This window comes from Scyliorhinus canicula, unplaced genomic scaffold, assembly GCF_902713615.1.
Source record: "Scyliorhinus canicula unplaced genomic scaffold, sScyCan1.1, whole genome shotgun sequence".
NCBI lineage: Eukaryota > Metazoa > Chordata > Chondrichthyes > Carcharhiniformes > Scyliorhinidae > Scyliorhinus > Scyliorhinus canicula.
The window spans coordinates 89,692-111,564 of NW_024055479.1; the positions used below are offsets into that span (position 1 = coordinate 89,692).

The following is a 21,873-nucleotide window of genomic DNA, read 5'->3' on the forward strand; positions in this document are numbered from 1 at the left end:
TTTACTCCGTGTTAGAATTCGGCTGTTGAGTGGATTCAGTGTTGACTGCAATGCATATCAGGGCGGGAAACCTAGATAGAAATCTAAATTTCAGCTGTTTATACACTATCTTTGTCACTATAGGTGTTTCTAATCAAAAAACGATGCTTAATCTGTGCAAATCATCCCTGGAGTTCTCGGTTCACACCTTAGGACGAAGTCGAAAGAATGCCAAGACTTTCGGTGGACATGCGGAGGTTCGAACTCAGAATAATAGCAGGGCTCAACAGACTAGTTTTCTTTATTTTGGTTCTGACGAAGAAGGTACAAAAGGGGAACTGCTCTGAACATCGCTTTTTTCAGAGACCAAATTGTCTGGAATTATTTTCATTAGCTGAAGGTGAAATGTCCTATGAAGAAAATAGGTGAATGATATTTCATGCTGCAAGTGTTTGCGAGACAATGAAACGTTACCGAGGACTTTGAATGGATCAGCACCGAGGCACGGACGGGATTCGAACCCGCGATTTTTGGTTTACGAAACCAACGCCTTTCCTCTTGGCCACCGCACCTTATGCAAGTAAATGATGATGATTGCACTGTGAGTTGTTATCATTTGGAGTCTGGCGCAACAATTGATGAGAGAAGAAGAATCAATAGAACATTTCAAAAAGTATTGTCAGACTTGAGAACGGAAAACCCCGCGGGATTTAAATGCAGGGTGAAAAGGGCAATTTAAAAAGTTATTTCAAATAGGCGCAGGTAGCGTCAGTTCAAAATGCCCCCACCCCTCCGACACGATATTGTTCTCAGTGAGTTGAGCAGGTGCAGGATGGTCACGGGCTGCTGGATGCTCAACTGTCGCTATTTCCGCTCCATCACTTGTGACTGCAGCTGATACCCGCCGCACAATTTTCAACTTTGAGTCTGCGGTGCCTCGGTCACAGCTTCCATTTGATGGCCTCGCTCCAACACCATTGGGATATTCTAGACATTGCTGCCGCTGCTCGATTCCTGTCATTGGTTGGATCAGCAATGCAGTGGGACCTGAATCTGGATTGCTGCTCTGACAGATTATTGCCTGCGCTGAAGAGCGATTGATTCAGGAACGATCGCGGGGAACCGCCTCGTCACCCTCTTCGTTATGATCTCGCTACTCAGTATTTCCTTCACTGCAAAACCCCCATTCTCCCCTTACTGAGTAACCAGGTATTAATGTTAATTAAATAATAGAGTATGGTGCAGGTGACCGTTACGTTGGTCAATATGAGGCTGATTCTGAATTTTGAGATTATTATTGTTTTCTGTTCGTTTCCATCAGACTGGAGCCACCAAGACCCAGTGGAACATCTGGACGCTGAAATGAGGGTTGAAGAGGATACTGACGCCACACAGCAGTACAATCGATACTGACGATCCTGATACACAGTCAGCATCCGGGCAGCCTGCACGGTTCATATTCCGTCTGATTGGAGAGAATCTGCGTAGCAGCAAATGTAGAAGTGATCGCAATATGACACATATATAGAGAAATACCAGCACACAAATATAGAGATCCCTATATGTGTCTGTGCCGTCAATCACATTATAGCAGAAAGGCAGTGGGTCCCAGAAACAAACCGACACCGAGAGGGGTAGGGGTATGTGTGTGTGTGTGTGTGTTGGGGGTGCGGGGGGGGGGGGGGGGGGGTGGGGTGCGGTGGTATTCATCTCTCAAGGTGGATGCGAGAGGGCGGTCAGAAAGACCATCGCCATTTATTATAATGTGAAAATGGAGCAAGACGGGTTATTGGATTGGATTTGTTTATTGTCACGTGTACCGAGGTACAGTGAAAAGTATTTTTCTGCAAGCAGCTCAACAGATCATTCTGTACATGGAAGAAAAGGGAATGAAACAAAATTCAAGAAAATACTCGGGACTACATAATAGGGCAACAGAAGATATACAATGTAACTACATAAGCATTGGCATCGGTTGAAGCACACAGGGTGTAGTGTTAATGAGGTCAGTCAATAAGAGAGTCATTTAGGAGTCTGGTGACAGTGGGGAAGAAGCTGTTTTTGAGTCTGTTCGTGCGTGTTCTCAGACTTCTGTATCTCCTGCCCGATGGAAGAAGTTGGAAAAGTGAGTAAGCCGGGTGGGAGCGATCCTTGATTATGCTGCCCGCTTTCCCCCGCAGCGGGAGGTGTACATAGAGTCCATGGATGGGAGGCAGGTTTGTCTGATGGACTGGGCGCTATTCACGACTCTCTGAAGTTCCTTGCGGTCCTGGGCCGAGCAGTTGCCATACCAGGCTGTGATGCAGCCCGATAGGATGCTTTCTATAGTGCATCTGTAAACGTTGGTAAGGGTTAATGTGGACATGCCGAATTTCCTTAGTTTCCTGAGGAAGTGTAGGCGCTGTTGTGCTTTCTTACTGATAGCGCTGACGTGAGTGGACCAGGACAGATTTTTGGTGATGTGCACCCCTAGGAATTTGAAACTGCTCACCATCTCCACCTCGTCCACGTTGATGCTGACAGGGGTGTGTACAGTACTTTGCTTCCTGAAGTCGATGACCAGCTCTTTAGTTTTGCTGGCATTGAGGGAGAGATTGTTGTCGTTACACCACTCCACTAGGTTCTCTATCTCCCTCCTGTTTTCGGACTCGTTGTTATTCATGACCCGGCCCACTCTGGTCATATCGTCAGCCAACTTCTAGATGGAGTTGGAACCAAGTTTTGCCATGCAGTCGTATGTGTACAGGGAGTAGAGTAGGGGGCTAAGTACGCAGCCTTGTGGGGCACTGGTATTGAGGGCTATTGTGGAGGAGGTGTTGGTGTTCATTCTTACTAATTGTGGTCTGTTGGTCAGAAAGTCAAGGATCCAGTTGCAGAGTGGAGAGCCAACTCCTAGGTTTTGGAGCTTTGATATGAGCTTGGCTGGGATTATGGTGTTGAAGGCTGAGCTGTAGTCAATAAATAGGAGTCTGATGTAGGAGTCCTTGTTTTCAAGATGCTCTAGGGATGAGTGTAGGGCCAGGGAAATGCCGTCTGATGTGGACCGGTTGCGACGGTATGCGAATTGAAGTGGGTCAAGGCATTCCAGGAGTATGGAGGTGATGCGCTTCATGATCAGCCTCTCAAAGCACTTCATTACAACTGACGTCAGGGCCGCCGGAGGGTAGTCATTGAGGCATGTTGCCTCGTTCTTCTTTGGTACCTGTGTGATGGTGGCCTTCTTGAAGCAGGTGGGGACCTCGGATTGGAGTAGGGATAGGTTAAAGATGTCTGTGACTACCTCTGCCAACTGGTATGTGCAGGCTCTGAGTGCACGACCAGGGATCCCGCCTGGGCCCGTCGCCTTCCATGGGTTCACTTTCAGGAAGGCCGATCTGTCTTCGGAAACTGTGATGGTGGGTATGGGTGAATTAAGGGCTGCTGGGGCACTTGACAGCGGATTGTTGGTTACCTGCTCAAACCGAGCATAGAATGCATTAAGTTCATCGGAAAGGGGTGCGCTGCTGCCAGAGATACAGTAAGAAGTCTTACAACATCAGGTTAAAGTACAACAGGTTTGTTTCAAACACGAGCTTTCGGAGCGCAGCTCCTTCCTCAGGTGAATCACAAAACAGAATCATTTAACCTGGTGTTGTAAGACTTCTTACTGTGCTCACCCCAGTCCAGCGCCGGCATCTCCACATCATGGCCAGAGATACTGCTCGACCCGGCCCGGTTACGTAGATCTTTGGGCTTTTTTTCTGAGGGATTCTTCTCCAGAGACCGCTGAGATAGGCCCAAAGAAGATTTTAAGACAGATGTGGTTGGATTCTCAACTGAAAAGGTAATCAAAGGTTATCTGGGGTAAGTGAAATGTGATTCTGAGGTCATGTTCGCATCTGTCACAAACTTATTAAATGTTGGAGAAGGCTCAAGGGGATGAATAGCCAACTCCTGTTCAACATTCGTCTGTTAGCAGGTCCGTGAGGAGGCGTCACAATCTCCTGAGTTATCGAGGGAGACACAGCATCGTTGAGCTATTCCCCAACTCGGCGCCATGAAGGATATTACAGCGATAGAGGCAACACCATGCCGCAGCCAGTGCACGGCACGTGTTATCAGAACAGGAAAATCGCTTATTGTCACGAGTGGGCTTCAAATGAAGTTACTGTGAAAATCCCCTCGTCGTCACATTCCGTTCGGGGAGGCTGTTACGTGAATCGAACCGTGCTGCTGGCCTGCTTGGTCTGCTTTCAAAGCCAGCGATTTAGCCCTGTCCTAAACAGCCCCTAAAAACGTATCATCCAGGAGTGGAACAACAATTCGTCTCTGGGTGGGATCGAACCACCAATCTTTCGCTTAACAGCCGAACGCGCTAACCGATTGCGCCAAGGAGACGACAACAGGATCCCAACTCTGTGCATTTCAACAGTGACGGCCAATCCTCTGATTGCCAGGGACCGAATGAGAATGCTGGTAATATTGGTCCCCTGAGGCAGTGCGGAAAGTATCTGGAAGGAGCGTCACATGGTCCCGCGGGCATGGACATTTGTGAGACGTGGAATCATCACAGGCCCGTGGATTTTACAGAACTCACTTGGACAGCACCACACTTTCTTTGAAACACGTCCCTTATCTGGGAACCTCCATAACAGAAAGCAGGAAGTGTCAACATAGATTTGATGTATTTTCGATCGGAAAGTCGATGTTCTACTGAAGACTACTAGGGGCTCAGACTCGTTGGCATAAGGTCGACCTAAGTTAACGGTCCTGGAAGATTTTATTATCCCCACATCTGAGAACTTTCATTACTGCTGCTCGAAAGTGGATATTCCAAGCTTAAATTTACTGTGCATCGCGACATGCTGATTAATCTCACGAATCCGAAACGGCTCCTCTATTGACCTATACAAGGACAGAGACGGCAATGCAATTGTGGAGAAATAGACCTGAGTATTTTTCTGAATCCTGATCAAACCATCCTCCGGTACAAGGGCAGGAACGCAAATTTACTGGAATTGAAAATACTCTCTGAGGCTTTCGTACGTGGTTGTCGCTGCTTTGTGACACTGTGCTCATTGCACAGTAACAGACCGCCCCGTCCTCCACACTGAGCGCGTTTATATTGAGGTAACCATTCTTTTTAGACATGTTGGCAGCCGCCAGATATCGTCCTGAGATCTCCTCTTTCTTCATCGTCAATATGTTAATGATGACCAATCTCGGAGGCTGTGCCGGCTTTTGCTGATACCATAGCATGTGGTACATCGTCCGGTCTGTATATTCGCAATCTGCACTGAACCCCCTTCTGATTTCTAACCTGTCCCGGTTTTAATGAAAGGTGATGGTGAAAGACGAACTTTGTTGTCCTGTCGACAAATGCCGCCTGACTCCCTGAGATGTTGCAGTACTTTTGGCGTTCTCCGCAGATATTAGATTGATTTTCGATGGCAATGACAGTATGCTTTGGCTCTTTTCGCGGGGCTCGTTGGTCTAGGGGTATGATTCTCGCTTTGGGTGTATCGCTATCGGAATTTGCGCGAGGTCCCGGGTTCTAATCCCGGGCGAGCCCTTCGATGAGGTTTTCCGTTGGTCAAACCGCATGTTTTCTTCATTTCTTTGCGGCGTAGACGGCGAGATTCATTCACATTGTGTTTGCTTTGAGAAGTTGAGCTCAAACTGCATGGAACCAATAAGTTCCCGAGAAACTTGTCTATGTGTGGGCATTCACATTTCTATTGACTAATTCTGGTGGACTCAGACAGCTCTTTGTCCCTTTCATTTTATCAGTTCAACAACTTCAGACTGTGAACTCTCACTTCCCCCTCCACCACATGTTTTTTCCATCAACTTATCATTCCTACCATTGATATATTTTACCCTAAGTATTGCCCCCCTCCCCCCAGCCCATACCATCCTACTTCAGCAATCTGATCCCTGTTTGTAATTGTTCTCTGACACATTGCTTACCTTTGTTCTGCCATTAACACATTCTGACTGCTTGATGCGCCATCAGCACATTTCTTAGCCTTGATTAGCCTCATTTACATTCCCTTTTTCTTTCTGTCCGAGACATTTTCGTCATTTCCCACCTATTGCTAGCCCTCTATCGAGGCCCAATACAGCACTCCACCACCCCCACCCCCATCCCCCACCCACAATCGTCTGAATCTCCAGTTCCAGTTCTCCAGCTTTGACAAAGAGTCCACTTGACTGGAAACGACAGCTGCCATTTCGCTCCCCAGAGGCTGTCAGACCTGCTGAGACTGTCCAGTATTTTCTGTTTTTGTTTCCGTTTGAAGCATCCGCAGTAAGTTGCATGTTTGAGATGGTGATTAAATATGTTCATTTGTAAATCGCTGAAATTCTGTTGTGGATGAACTAGCTGCTAATATCCGAGCTGTGCCAAGATATGAAAATTCTTCACCTCTCATTGCCTGCCGAAAATTCAGTGCTTGGGCCTTAATGTTCAATTCAGTTTAGTGGTTCATGTTCGACGAAATCTCATAGTCCTGGAACACACGAGATTCCGGCAACATTCAGGAACAGAATTATTTTGTGACCAATAATTGTGCGAACTTTTCTCACACAAAATGCTAAACGTTCGATGTTTCTGCCCGGGGACCTTTCGCGTGTGAGACGAATGTGAAAACCACTACACTACAGAAACCGCTGGCCATCAATCGAGAACTAGCTGTCCAACCCACTGAACTAAAGGGGACGCCAAAACTTGGAACTGCGAGCCAGCCAGGAGTCGAACCTGGAATCTCCTGATTCGTAGTCAGACGCGTTATCCATTGCGCCACTGGCCCACAGCAGTTATAGGTTGTTGTTATTCCTCGATGATGAAGACCAGTTACGAGATTGAGGTAGTATTTTGCGACAGACTAAACTGGAAACACCATCGCGTTATCCATTGCACCACTGGCCCACAGCAGCTCCAAGCTTTGGAACTCCAATTGATTCTGTGGTGGATGATCAAAATGTTAATATCCGAATTGTGGCAAAATAGGAAAGGCTTTTCTTCGCCTGGCGTCTAGAAAATTCAACATTTCTGACTTTGTTGCAGGAATTGTAATACCTTATGCGAGACCAAATCTCATGTTCCTCGAACGTGCGAGATTGAGGAACAATCGTATGTTGTGCAAACATTCGTCACTCAAAACCGATAATTATCAATTCTTAAACTCAACTCAAGCATTGAATAAGGAAACAAATATTGTTTAAAGTCGGTTGTTTTTTTCTGTCGGATTTAAGAATGCTGCATTAATAATACAAGAGAGTATTTCGCCGTTAGAGATTAGCTGAACAAACGCTTCAGTTCAATATAGGTTCTTCTTCTTCTGGCTTGTAAGTTTAGACACCTGTTTTAAAGAAACAGACGTGTTCTTGTAAGACGTGACAATGTCTTTCAGCTACACCATCAGAAGCTGCAACAAGGCAGTTGAGTTGAACGTGGCACGGTTCCGTTGGCGTTTGCGTTGCCAGGTTTTTCTGTATTGTAGTGGTTATCACATTCGCCTAACACGCGAAAGGTCCTCTTTTCGGAACCGGGCAGAAACATCCCGTGCTTCTCATTTAGTGTGACGAATGTTTGCACAAAATACGTTTGTTCCTCAATCTCGCACGTTCGAGGAACATGAGATTTGGTCTCGCATAAGGTATTACAATTCCTGCAACAAAGTCAGAAGTATTGAATTTTAAAGACGCCGGGGGAAGAAAGGGGACCTTTGGCACAGTTCGGATATTAGCAGTTTGTTCATCCACCACAGAATCTATTGGGTTTACAGATGCAGATGAACATATTTAATCAGCATTTCAAACATGTCTAAATGTACGAGAAAAGCAACTTACTGCGTATGCGTCAATGGGAAACAAAAACAGAAAATACAGGACAGTCTCATCAGGTCTGACAGCCTCTGTGGAGAGAGATGGCAAGTGTCGTTTCGATTATGGGTGACTCTTTGTCGAAGCTGGACAACTGGATCTTGGCCAGGTTTAGACTGGCGGTGTGTGTGGGGGAAGTGAGGGTGGGGAGAGCGTGAAGCATTGGGCCTCGACAGACGGCCAGCGATGGGCGGAGAATAACAAAAATCTGTTGGAACGAAAGATAAAGGGAATGTAAATGTTTCTAATCAAAGTTAAGAACGGTGCTGATAGAGGCGATTAGAATATTAGAATGTGTTAATGGCAGAGGACAATGAGAAACAAGGGGCGGATTTCCCAAGATGGAAGGGATGGTGGACAATGGGAGAGGAAGACATATCAATGGAAACAATTAAAATAAGTTGATGGAAATAAACATGTGGTGAAGTGGAAAGAGTGATTTCACGGTGCGAAGTTGTTGAGCGTACTGTAAAATCCGCAAGGCTGTACCGTGCCTATTCGGAGGTTGGGGTGCTGTTCCTCGGCGTTGTGCTGAGCTACATGGGAACATTGCAGCAGGCCAAGATCGGACATGTGGACATGAGAGCAGGACAGTGAGTTCAAATAGCAAGCGACAGGAGAGTCTGCCACCAGCTTGTCGATGGAGCGAAGGTGTTTTGCAAAGCGGTCACCCAGTCGGCATTTAGTCTCTGCAATGCAGAGTAGATTGCATTGGGATCAGCAAATGCAACAGGCCAGATTGAAGGATGTCTTATAGTAATGTGTACTCAAAAGGACAGACACAAACGATACTGTAACTGACTTAGAGGAAATGCCAGAGAGTTAACTGCACCAGCTTTGGGAAAGAAGAAACGGTCTTCCTGACGGAGAAACTGGAAAAGCCACTGTGGGAATCCAGGCTCAGTGCGGATTTGCTGTCACCCCTCCTTTCTCATACATGAAGGGTATTTAGGCTGCAGCATGTTACACACCAAAACACGACGAGGTCAAATATAAGAAACCCATAATTCTGAATTCTTAAACTCAACTTAAGCATTGAATAACGAAACAAATATTATGTAATGTTGGTTGCTTTTTTCTGTAGGATTTAAGTATGCTGCGTTAATTATAGAAGAGAGCATTTCGCCGTTAGAGATTTGCTGAACAAATTCTTCTGGCTTGTAAGTTTAGACATCTGTTTGAAAGAAACAGACTTGTTCTTGTAAGAAGTGACATGGCCTCTCAGACGAACCATGAGACGCTGCAACAATACAGTATGAATTGTTTGCGATTCTGACGGCGGGGTTGATTTAATTGGCCCACTCTGAAAAAGATTTCTCAGGACTCGGGATGTTTCCGTCGTTTCTCTCCGCACAGATGATGATCGTCTTTATTCAGCAGTTTCTGTTTTTATTTTATATGTCTTGCTTCGGCAGTATTTTGCTTTATATTCGATCCAGGTTGAATGAAACCAAATTGCTGGGCAGCGAGCACCTAAGTACCAGAGTCTTTGGTGAGTTGATGTCGGAGTGGAAATTTGTTCAGAGAGATAGTGTCTGAGCTGGAGTGCGTTTGGATAGAATTGGTGCTCCAGATCTGCGTTAACTTAACAGGGACGTGACCCATCTAATGTACAGAGCCAAAGTGGAGAATTGAACTGACTGGAGAGCTGGAGCTCTCTTCATTCACCTGAGGAAGGAGCAGTGCTCCGAAAGCTAGTGTTTGAAACAAACATGTTGGTCTTTAACCTGGTGTTGTAAGGTATCTTAGAGGAAAGACAGCACCCTCGATTGAACATCTCATCCGAGAGCGATGCACTGCTACCTGAAAACTGCACAAAGGCACCAGCATAGATCATTGGGCTCACGTCTCTGTACAGGGAGCAGAAGCCTGCAGTTTTTGATTCAGAGACGAGGGGGCTAACAACAGAGCGTCGCCTGACAAATGGGGGTTGCAGCTAAGCACTTGTGCTGGTAATTGGTAGGTACCTTTATCTTTATGATGAGAAACATGAGATGTGCAGCGAGCTGATTACAAGCTTTTATAGGGTCCGACTAATGTCTGATAGGTAAGTGGGCAGCCCCACCGGGCGTGCGGCCACTCGCTCTCCCTGAACACCAGGCAGGTTTCCATCAGGGGCTCCTCAGTATGATCCCGGACTCTTGTTCCTGACAGACTGCCGGGGGTCCTGTTAAGCGGAATGAATCTTAAAACAGAGTTTGGAGGGAATTCGGGAAATCGCAGGAGCTGACCACAAACCATCAAAGCAATCCCGGAACGGCAGATTCAAGTAAAGGAATGGAAATTATGAAATACACTTTACTGATCTCCGCAGAAACAGGTGGACAATGAATTTAACCACAAGAACCAAATATCGAATGAAAACAGACAAAAGAAAATGTTATAGACTCCGGATATCTGTAAAACCCTGCAACCACAGGAAGCACATTCCCAGTGTAATCACTGTTGCGATGTTCGAAATCATGCTGAACATAGAGGACGGTGGAAATGTTTAATTCTCTGTCAGTAAGAGTTGTCATTCCGATCCTTGAGTAAAGGGCCTTCCTTATTGCCAAAGTGAGCCCCAGATTTTCCGGATAATTTGAACTCGTGGCAAATAACAACCAGAACATGTTGTAATGGAACGATGGGCGCCCTTTTTCTGTTTCTCGCTCTTTATCTCTCTCTTTACAATAAATTGAGGATCTATATTGGGCAGTAACATGTGCCGTCACATTCAGACTACCCAGTGACTTTGGACTACAATAATGGACAGAGTTCACTCCCAGTCTCCTGTGCCATCCTACGCATCTCCCAGGTACCAGACCTCAGGTGGCGCTGGATGACCCTGGACTTCCCTCACATTGGCCCATGACTTTTCCTGACAAAGTGCTGCAGTAGTTTCTATTGCCTCTTGCAGCATGGCTGACCAGGAAACTCTCCAGCTCTTACCACCTATCATTAGTCATATTGGAAGAACTGGCAAGCTGATAATCATCGTGTGTGGCCAGGCAAGGAGCACAACCTCTGCAGCCATAAAGCCCTGGAGTGGTATTGAAACGCAGAACTTCCGGCCCAGAAGACGTGCTTCAGTGCCTCAGAATCCGTATTTCACATTTTTATTCTTGCCCGAAATGTGGTTGTGGTGAAGCGTCACAGTTATTTCCTGTAATCCCAGCTGCCACCTGTAACAGCGGTGAACTAACTGACAGCCCTACAGGCTTAAACCAAAGAGAAGATCTCGCAACGTTAACTGGTGGAATTATGATTGTGAAACAATGATTCTTAATGTATTCCCGAATATTGCTGCAGGATATTGGTGAATTATTATCATCAGAGTGTTATTATTGCTTTGGTGCTGTATCTGATGCCTTGTTCGTTGTTTTTCTTTTGCTATATTGTCTGTTTATTATTGACCGAGATCACTTGTCTCAGCTTTCTGACGTGCTTTCCTTATTGCCAAAGTCTGTGTTCATTTACATAAATAAATGAACTGAAAAAACTCATTAAACTGTTAAGTTTGGATGTTCATTTGGAAAGAATGGAAGTCTTGAAAGCTCCCTAATCATCAAAGATGTCAAAAAATGTAAATAAGCCACTGTATCAAAAAGTGATTGATATTGTTCTGTGGGTTAATCTGCAAGTCATATCATTGGAAATAACACATATTTTTAATTCCATTAAATCACACGGATGAAAAACATTTTGTTTGGATCACTCTCATTTCCACTGCACACGGGCTGGTTGTCTCCACGGTCCTCATGTCGAGTGCGTTCTTGTACAGGCTCCTCATCTCTTAATTTTACAGTGTCTCACTGCACTGTAATACACTGCAGCGTCTGACAGCTCAACCTTGTTAACACTGTTAACCTTGTTAAAACATTCTCACTGTCCACAGACATTTAAACCTTCCCTCAACTCTTCCATCTCTGAATGTGGAGACCAGATACTTGAGAGCCTGATTGGAGAACTGCCGGTACCAGAATACAAAGTCATTTGTAGTGAGAGTAACATTGTGATAAAGCGAGATGGTCGTTCCTTCTGTTACCCGATACATCGATATGTGAAATGTCTCCGAGGTGACAAGGAACAGCTGTTTAAACAAGAATAACATGAATGCTATGATACATACAGGATCATTAACTAAAGTACTTGAGTACATAGGCAGAATAAACTAATCTATCTGTTTATCTATATACCTATTCATCTATCTAACTACTATCAATCTGTTTAGCTGCATACTTGTTTATCTAACTTTCTCTCGCATGTCGGTCTACCTGGTATCTCAGAAAGTTCATTGTTCCGCATGCATTTGTGGAACAACCAAAAAATATGTTGAGACATTCTGCAACTGACATAGAAGCTATTGGATATTGTAACTCTATCCATATTGAGTTTAAATATGGGAAAGTAATCATTCTGATCATCACCGGCATCTCTAAAGGGTCTGGTTTGTGGAAATGTAAACGGGGCAGCAGAGACACGGCAGTGAACAAGATATTGTACAGCCGGATCCGCTCTGTGTCTCACTGTGTCTGCTTCGCACAGAGATACATTCCGGAGTCCTGGACCGCGCTGACATCTATACAGATGGTATTGGACTTCTTTGCTCTGTCAAAGGACAGGGTGTAGCGTCCTTTGGTCTCAGTCCCCTGGTAAATGGAGGCGATAAATATGGGAGCCTCTGTCAGTGTCTGTCTGTACCAGGCTACGGAATCGCCTGTACCAATGGAGATCCGACAGTTCAGTTCAGCCCGATCCCCTTCCCGGGACATCACCTGCTCAGCGTGGGAGCTCTGATCCTCACTCCGAACGGCTGGGAACAAAATAAAATCCTCATAAGCACACGGTATTATGAGATTGTTAACAAAATGCATCAGATAAGAAAATAAACTCACCCAATATCAGCAGCATCAACGCTCCAGCTGGAAAGAGCTCTTTCCTGGGGTTTCTGGTCATGTTGATGAAAGTGGACAAAACGCGGATCAATCCGGGTCTGATTTCCAGACTGGGACTTGCTGCCGAGTCCGGGACTCAATGCTGTGCGGGTGAGGAGTGGAGAGAGCTTTACATTCTCCCCCTGAATGTGAGACTGATCCTCGCCGATTGGACTATTATGGGATGTCTTTATTTGACGTTACACACGGTGGCACTGAGCGATTGGTTGTTTCTCAATTCATAGAGCGCGTGAACCGTCACTGATTGCGAACCTCTCTGCTTCCTGTGTGTAACACCAGGCTAACATGATTCATATAGTCAGTGCCCTATTGGCTTTCTAACTGAACAGAGCCATTGATTATCTAAACGTCATCGTGTTTCACAGCCCAAAGAGAGGAAATTCGGTCCATTACTTACGTACTGTCTCGCTGAAAGAATTATCCACTGTTTGTTTCAATACATTTCATTATTTTTAAATTTCTATTTACTGGTCATATGTTTATCCACTTCTTCCTGAAGCTGACTGATAGATTCTGTTTTGGCACCGTTTCTCGTACACTTGCTCCAAGGATTATTGTCTCTCATCCCTGCTTCACTTTTCGCAATCCCTCCCACACTCTGTGAAGTTAATACCAAATGAAATAAGAGCCACGGAACCGATCCATATGTTTGAACAGCATTCCCAACAGTGATCTGCACATAGTTATACTGTCTGTATCTGTTCTAATATCTGCATCGCTGTTGATAGAAGCTGGATCCTTTAACTCTTTAATGTAATCAGTAACGTGTTGCCAAATTTCTGCATTTGAACACTTTAGAACATAGAACAGTACAGAACAGGCCCTTCATGTTGTGCCGAGTATCACCCTACTTAAACCCACGTAACCCGTAACCTTACACTACGGGCAATTTAGCATGGCCAATCCACCTAACCCGCGTGCAGACTCCACACAGACAGTGACCCAGCCGGGACCCGAACGTGGGACCCTAGAGCTGTGAGGCCCCTAACTTTCTACTCTTTGACTCATTATATTTACTTCTTAGTTCCTTCCTCATTCCATCTACTTTATGTATTTATATAATAAAAACAGACACAGCATTTACGGCTGTGCTTTAGATCATCAGTTCTGTTGTTCCGTGGTTATTCAATGCAGGAAATTATCTTCTGACGCAGACATACAGATTCCTGCACAACTGTATTGTTTACAGAACCAGTGATAGGAAGGGGCCAGAGGCAGCGATGTCTCCAACAGAACAATCGGTTCAGATCGAGGGCAGCAAACGGAAGCTGTGGCCGGGGACACCACAGACTCTAAACTGATCAAACTGCGGCTGTTACCAGCTGCCGTCACAAGTGCTGGAGCGGAAATAGCGACGGTTGAACCTGCAGAATCTGTGACCATCCTGCACCTGCTCACTGCTCAAGTGATTGAGAACAAACAGTGTGGGAGTGACGTGAACGGCCCAGAATCATAGAGATTTAGGGAACGGAATGAAGATTCAGTTTACCTGTGTTTATTTGGAAATTATGTCCCAATCGCCTTTTACACCCCACATTACCCATGCTGCTTTCCCTTCTCACGTTATTACAATTCTCTTTTGAAAGTTGCCGTTGAATCTTCTTTCTTCGTCATTTCATGCGTGGAATTACGGATGTTAACATATCGTAACGTAATAAATAAAATTCACCTCTCACTATCCAATTTTCCACGAAATCGGGATGATTTTGTCTGCTGCTTTTGGAAACAATTAGTTGCCATCTATACTACCAAAAATACATCATTTAATCACATCAATTGAGGTCGCTTCCAATTTCTTTGTCAAAAACAAATGAAGGCAAGCTTCGCTAGCCTTGTGCAAAGATTTGCTATACCTGCTATTGTGATCTATAACGTCCGCACTTTCTCCCACTTCTTAACAATGTTTATACTTCTTTATACTTTGTCCTGCACAGGATTTGGCCAGAGCCGGCCAACAAAGAATTCTACAGATTTGACATTCACTTGACATTTTGTATCATCTGACATAAACACCAACAGCACTAAAACCTGAGTCTAAAAAGCTCCAATTTGCGTTTCTGGGCACCAATGGGTGCATTCTAACAGCAATGAGATAAAGCCGGCAGCAGAGGGCGCCATGTTCAAGCAGGGGCGTGATGACGTCATGCGATGGCACTGTCAAAGCCGATAGGTTTAGGAGACTAGGTGATGTCATAATGGGTTTGGTAGCCTGGGTGATGTCACAATGGGCCTGGCCCCCTGCAATGTGTGGCTGGAACAATGAACTGAACAGAGCCCGGGTTCCCTCTCTCCTCTCAATCTCTGACTCATCCCATTCCCATTCACTCACAGAGATTCAGCCAGACATGTTTCTGCTAAGACTGGCGGCGCTGTTGGGCGGTAAGTACTGGGTAATTTTCACCATGCCAGATTAGCTGATAAAAGATTGCAATAATTAATGATCAGACATGTCAATCTGGTGGGTAGAGTGCAGGTTCCACAAACTGACACATTTACAAACAAATTTAGGCCATTTATGTTTAAACTCTTGATATTTAATTCCTCCACTATCGCAGGCGGAGAATGCGCAGATCCAGTAACTCAGTCACCGGTGACAAAACCTGTGTCAGAAGGGAATTCGGTGCAATTACATTGTCAATATTCAGAAAGGACACTCGCTACATCCAATGATATCGGCAGAAAGAGACGTAGCCACCAATCTGGATTATTAGCGATGTATTAACTCTGAAGAAAGATGCAGTTTCAGGACGATATCTGGCGGCTGCTGACAAGTCTGAACAGAACATTACCTCAATATGAGCGCCCTCAGTGTGGAGTACGGGGCGGTCTATTACTGTGCAGTGAGGCACAGCGTTGGATATAACATAACGCCCCGTAAAATAACCTCAGCGAGTATTTACTGGACAGCTTTATTTGGTGTCATTGCTTGCGGGAATAATTTCCAAAAGCAGTCAGGTCTATATATTGCAGTTATATCGCTGTCTCTGTTCTTGTACAAGTCAACACAAAGACAGTTTCGTAAATAATAAGGGCTGTGGGCCAGTGGCGCAATAGATAACGCGTCTGACTACGAATCAGGAAAATCAGGAGCCAGCCAGTTCGACTCCTGGCTGGCTCGCAGTTCCTAGTTTTCTCGTCACCTTTAGTTCAGTGGGTTCCCGATGCAGAGCAAAGTGAGCAGGGCATCATCAATTCTCGTTTCAGCTGTGGTTACTTATGAAAGCCCTGCCCTCTCAATTTAACTTCAAGAAAAACATAAATTATCTCCAGTTCAGCAAAGTTCAATATCTGATCCTTTGATAAGTTGAGACGTCAGTTTTAAAGAAACGGCTTCTTCCAATAAGTGTAATGGGCTGGTTTAGCTCACAAGGCTAAATCGCTGGCTTATAAAGCAGACCAAGCAGGCCAGCAGCACGGTTCGATTCCCGTACCAGCCGCGCCGGAATGTGGCGACTAGGGGCTTTTCACAGTAACTTCATTGACGCCTACTCGTGACAATAAGCGATTTTCATTTTCATTTCATTTTATAATGGCCTCTCAGCTGAACCGTTAGAAGCTGCAACAGTACATTGAGGTTCAACATTGCACAGGGCCACTGATTGCGAGCCTCCCAGTAGTTTCTGTAGTGTAGTGGTTATCACATTCGCCTAACACGCGAAAGGTCCCCGGTTCAAGACCGGGTAGAAACATCCAGTGCGTTTGTGTGACGAATGTTTGCACAAAATACATTTCTTCCTCAATCTCGCACGTTCGAGGAACATGAGATTTGGTCTCGCATGAGATATTAAAATTCCTCCAACAGAGTCAGAAATACTGAATTTTCAATACGCTGGGGGAAGAAAAGCCTATTTTGCCACGATTCGGATATTAGCAGTTTGTTCATCCGCCACAGAATCTATTGAGTTTACAGATGCAGATGAACATATTTAATCACCATTTCAAACATGTCTAAATGTACGATAAAAGCAACTTACTGTGAATGTGTCAATGGGAAAGAAAAACAGAAAACACAGGACAATCTCATCAGGTCTGACAGCCTCTGTGGAGAGAGATGGCAAGTGTCGTTTCGAGTCTGGGTGACTCTTTGTTGAAGCTGGACAACTGGATCTTTGGTCAGGTGTGGACTGGCGGAGTGTGTGGGGGAAGAGGAAGGGGGGGGGGGGTAGCGTGAAGCATTGGGCCTCGACAGACGGCCAACGATGGGTGGAGAATAACAAAAATATGTTGGGTTGAAAGAAAAAGGGAATGAAAATGTTTCTAATCAGTGTTAAGAACTGTGCTGACAGAGGCTGTTAGAAGATTAGAATGTGTTAATTGGAGATGACAATGAGGAACAATGGGCGGATTTCCCAAGAGGGATGCGATTGGCTAGGGGAATGGGAGGGGGAGACAATGGGAGAGGAAGACATATCAATGGAAGCAATGAAAATAAGTTGATGGAAAGAAACATGTGGTGAAGTGGGATGAGTGATTTGACGGTGCGAATTTGTTGAACGTACTGTAAAATCCGCAAGGCTGTACCGTGTCTATTCGGAGGATGGGTGCTGTTCCTCGGCGTTGTGCTGAGCTACATGGGAACATTGCTGCAGGCCAAGATCGGACATGTGGACATGAGAGCAGGACAGTGAGTTCAAATAGCAAGCGACAGGAGAGTCTGCCACCAGCTTGTCGATGGAGCGAAGGTGTTTTGAAAAGCGGTCATCCAGTCGGCATTTAGTCTCTCCAATGCAGAGTAGATGGCATTGGGATCAGCAAATGCAACAGGCCAGATTGAAGGATGTCTTATAGTAATGTGTACTCAAAAGGACAGACACAAACGATACTGTAACTGACTTAGAGGAAATGCCAGAGACTTATCTGAACCAGCTTTGAGAAAGAAAAAACGGTCTTCCTGATGGAGAAACAGGAAAAGCCAGTGTGGGAATCCAGGCTCAAAGTTGATTTACAATTACCCCGCCTTTCTTCTACATGAACGGTATTTAGGCTGCAGCATTTTACACACCAAAACACAATGAGGTCAAATATAAGAAACACATAATTATCAATTCTTAAACTCAACTCAAGCATTGAATAACGAAACAAATATTGTGTAAAGTCGGTTGCTTTTTTCTGTAGGATTTCAGAATGCTGCATTAATAATAGAAGAGAGCATTCCGCCGTTAGAGATTTGCTGAACAAATGCTTCAGTTCAATATAGGTTCTTCTTCTGGCTTGTAAGTTTAGATATCTATTTTTAAGAAACAGTCTTGTTCTTGTAAGAAGTGACATGGCGTCTCAGCCGAACCATGCGAAGCTGCAACAAGGCAGTTGAGTTGAAGGTGACACAGGTCCGTTGGCGACTGTGTTGCCAGTTGTTTCTGTAGTGTAGTGGTTATCACATTCGCTTTACACGCGAATGGTCCCCGGTTCGAAACCGGGCAGAAACATCTGGTGCTTCCAGTTTAGTCTGTTGCTAAATATTACCTCGATCTCGTAACTGGTCTTCATCATCGAGGAATAGCAAAAGTCTATAACTGCTGTGGGCCAGTGGCGCAATGGATAACGCGTCTGACTACGAATCAGGAGATTCCAGGTTCGACTCCTGGCTGGCTCGGAGATTCCAGTTTTGGCGTCCCCTTTAGTTCAGTGGGTTGGACAGCTGGTTCCCGATGCAGAGCAAAGTTAGCAGGGCATCATCAATTCTCGTTTCAGCTGTGGTCTTTTGAAAGCCCTGCCCTCTCAATTTAACTTCAAGCAAAACATAACTTATCTCCAGTTCAGCAAAGTTCAATATCTGATCTTTGATAAGTTGAGACATCAGTTTTAAAGAAACGGCTTCTTGCAATAAGTTACATGGCCTCTCAGCAGAACCGTTAAAAGCTGCAACAGTACATTGAGGTTCAACATTGCACAGGGCCACTGATTGCGATGCTTCCAGCAGTTTCTGTAGTGTAGTGGTTATCACGTTCGCCTAACACGCGAAAGGTCCCCGGTTCGAAACCGGGCAGAAACATCGCATGCTGCTCATTTTGTGTGACGAATGTTTGCACAAAATAACTTTCTTCCTCAATCTCGCACGTTCGAGGAACATGAGATTTGGTCTCTCATGAGATATTAAAATTCCTGCAACAAAGTCAGAAATACGGAATATTCAAAACGCCTGGGGAAGAAAAGCCTTCCCTATTTTGCCACGATTCGGATATTAGCAGTTTGTTCATCCACCACAGAATCTTTTGGGTTTACAGATGCAGATGAACATATTTAATCACCATTTCAAACATGTCTAAATGTACGATGAAAGCAACTTACTGCGTATGCGTCAATGGGAAAGAAAAACAGAAAACACAGGACAGCCTCATCAGGTCTGACAGCCTCTGTGGAGAGAGATGGCAAGTGTCGTTTCGAGTCTGGGTGACTCTTTGTCGAAGCTGGACAACTGGATCTTTGGTCAGGTGGAGACTGGCGGAGTGTGTGGGGGAAGTGGGGGTGGGAGGAGCGTAATGCATTGTGTCTCCACAGACGGCCAGCGATGGGTGGAGAATAAGAAAAATGTGTTGGGCCGAAAGAAAAAGGGAATGTAAATGTTTCTAATCAGTGTTAAGAACTGTGCTGACAGAGGCGATTAGAAGATTAGAATGTGTTAATGGGAGAGGACAATGAGGAACAAGGGGCGGATTTCCAAAGAGGGATGCGATTGGCTAGGGGAATGGGGAGGGGGAGACAATGGGAGAAGAAGACATATCAATGGAAGCAATGAAAATAAGTTGATGGAAATAAAAATGCGGTAAAATGGGAAGAGTGATTTCACGGTGCGAAGTTGTTGAGCCTACTGTAAAATCCGCAAGGCTGTACCGTGCCTATTCGGAGGTTGGGGTGCTGTTCCTCGGCGTTGTGCTCAGCTACATGGGAATATTGCAGCAGGCCAAGATCGGACATGTGGACATGAGAGCAGGGCAGTGAGTTCAAATAGCAAGCGACAGGAGAGTCTGCCACCAGCTTGTCGATGGAGCGAAGGTGTTTTGCAATGTGGTCACCCAGTCGGCATTTAGTCTCTCCAATGCAGAGTAGATGGCATTGGGATCAGCAAATGCAACAGGCCAGATTGAAGGATGTCTTATAGTAATGTGTACTCAAAAGGACAGACACAAACGATACTGTAACTGACTTAGAGGAAATGCCAGAGACTTATCTGAACCAGCTTTGAGAAAGAAAAAACGGTCTTCCTGATGGAGAAACAGGAAAAGCCAGTGTGGGAATCCAGGCTCAAAGTTGATTTACAATTACCCCGCCTTTCTTCTACATGAACGGTATTTAGGCTGCAGCATTTTACACACCAAAACACAATGAGGTCAAATATAAGAAACACATAATTGTCAATTCTTAAACTCAACTCAAGCATTGAATAACGAAACAAATATTGTGTAAAGTCGGTTGCTTTTTTCTGTAGGATTTCAGGATGCTGCATTAATAATAGAAGAGAGCATTCCGCCGTTAGCGATTTGCTGAATAAATGCTTCAGTTCAATATAGGTTCTTTTCTGGCTTGTAAGTTTAGATATCTGTTTTTAAGAAACAGTCTTGTTCTTCTAAGAAGTGACATGGCGTCTCAGCCGAACCATGCGAAGCTGCAACAAGGCAGTTGAGTTGAAGGTGACACAGGTCCGTTGGCGACTGTGTTGCCAGCTGTTTCTGTAGTGTAGTGGTTATCACATTCGCTTTACACGCGAATGGTCCCCGGTTCGAAACCGGGCAGAAACATCTGGTGCTTCTAGTTTAGTCTGTTGCCAAATATTACCTCGATCTCGTAACTGGTCTTCATCATCGAGGAATAGCAAAAGCCTGTAACAGCTGTGGGCCAGTGGCGCAATGGATAACGCGTCTGGCAACGAATCAGGAGATTCCAGGTTCGACTCCTGGCTGGCTCGGAGTTTCCAGTTTCAGCGTCCCCTTTCGTTCAGTGGTTTGGACCGCTGGTTCCCGATGCAGAGCAAAGTTAGCAGGGCATCATCAATTCTCGTTTCAGCTGTGGTTACTTTTGAAAGCCCTGCCCTCTTAATTTAACTTCAAGCAAAACATAACTTATCTCCAGTTCAGCAAAGTTCAATATCTGATCTTTGATAAGTTGAGACATCAGTTTTAAAGAAACGGCTTCTTGCAATAAGTTACATGGCCTCTCAGCGGAACCATTAGAAGCTGCAACAGTACATTGAGGTTCAACATTGCACAGGGCCACGGATTGTGATACTCTCAGCGGTTTCTGTAGTGTAGTGGTTATCACATTCGCCTAACACGCGAAAGGTCCCCGGTTCGAAACCGGGCAGAAACATCTCATTTTGTGTGACGAATGTTTGCACAAAATAACTTTCTTCCTCAATCTCGCACGTTCGAGGAACATGAGATTTGGTCTCTCATGAGATATTAAAATTCCTGCAACATTGTCAGAAATACGGAATATTCAAAACGCCTGGGGAAGAAAAGCCTTCCCTATTTTGCCACGATTCGGATATTAGCAGTTTGTTCATCCACCACAGAATCTTTTGGGTTTACAGATGCAGATGAACATATTTAATCACCATTTCAAACATGTCTAAATGTACGATGAAAGCAACTTACTGCGAATGCGTCAATGGGAAAGAAAAACAGAAAACACAGGACAGCCTCATCAGGTCTGACAGCCTCTGTGGAGAGAGATGGCAAGTGTCGTTTCGAGTCTGGGTGACTCTTTGTCGAAGCTGGACAACTGGATCTTTGGTCAGGTGGAGACTGGCGGAGTGTGTGGGGGAAGTGGGGGTGGGAGGAGCGTGATGCATTGTGTCTCCACAGACGGCCAGCGATGGGTGGAGAATAAGAAAAATGTGTTGGGCCGAAAGAAAAAGGGAATGTAAATGTTTCTAATCAGTGTTAAGAACTGTGCTGACAGAGGCGATTAGAAGATTAGAATGTGTTAATGGGAGAGGACAATGAGGAACAAGGGGCGGATTTCCAAAGAGGGATGCGATTGGCTAGGGGAATGGGGAGGGGGAGACAATGGGAGAAGAAGACATATCAATGGAAGCAATGAAAATAAGTTGATGGAAATAAAAATGCGGTAAAATGGGAAGAGTGATTTCACG

General features: G+C 45.1%; 8 non-coding genes across 8 annotated transcripts; 6 read left to right on the forward strand and 2 right to left on the reverse strand.

The window, feature by feature from the left end:
* Positions 1 to 479: 479 nt before the first annotated feature.
* On the reverse strand, positions 480 to 551 carry trnat-cgu. Its single transcript has one exon. It is a non-coding gene; the product is annotated as a tRNA-Thr (tRNA).
* Positions 552 to 6,697: 6,146 nt separating this feature from the next.
* On the reverse strand, positions 6,698 to 6,770 carry trnar-acg. The gene has a single exon. It is a non-coding gene; the product is annotated as a tRNA-Arg (tRNA).
* Positions 6,771 to 16,398: 9,628 nt separating this feature from the next.
* trnav-aac lies at positions 16,399 to 16,471 on the forward strand. Its single transcript has one exon. It is a non-coding gene; the product is annotated as a tRNA-Val (tRNA).
* A 1,664-nt stretch (positions 16,472 to 18,135) lies between these two features.
* On the forward strand, positions 18,136 to 18,208 carry trnav-uac. Its single transcript has one exon. It is a non-coding gene; the product is annotated as a tRNA-Val (tRNA).
* A 94-nt stretch (positions 18,209 to 18,302) lies between these two features.
* trnar-acg lies at positions 18,303 to 18,375 on the forward strand. Its single transcript has one exon. It is a non-coding gene; the product is annotated as a tRNA-Arg (tRNA).
* Positions 18,376 to 18,701: 326 nt separating this feature from the next.
* On the forward strand, positions 18,702 to 18,774 carry trnav-aac. Its single transcript has one exon. It is a non-coding gene; the product is annotated as a tRNA-Val (tRNA).
* Positions 18,775 to 20,445: 1,671 nt separating this feature from the next.
* Positions 20,446 to 20,518, forward strand: trnav-uac. The gene has a single exon. It is a non-coding gene; the product is annotated as a tRNA-Val (tRNA).
* Positions 20,519 to 21,013: 495 nt separating this feature from the next.
* trnav-aac lies at positions 21,014 to 21,086 on the forward strand. Its single transcript has one exon. It is a non-coding gene; the product is annotated as a tRNA-Val (tRNA).
* The last annotated feature ends 787 nt before the right edge of the window (positions 21,087 to 21,873 follow it).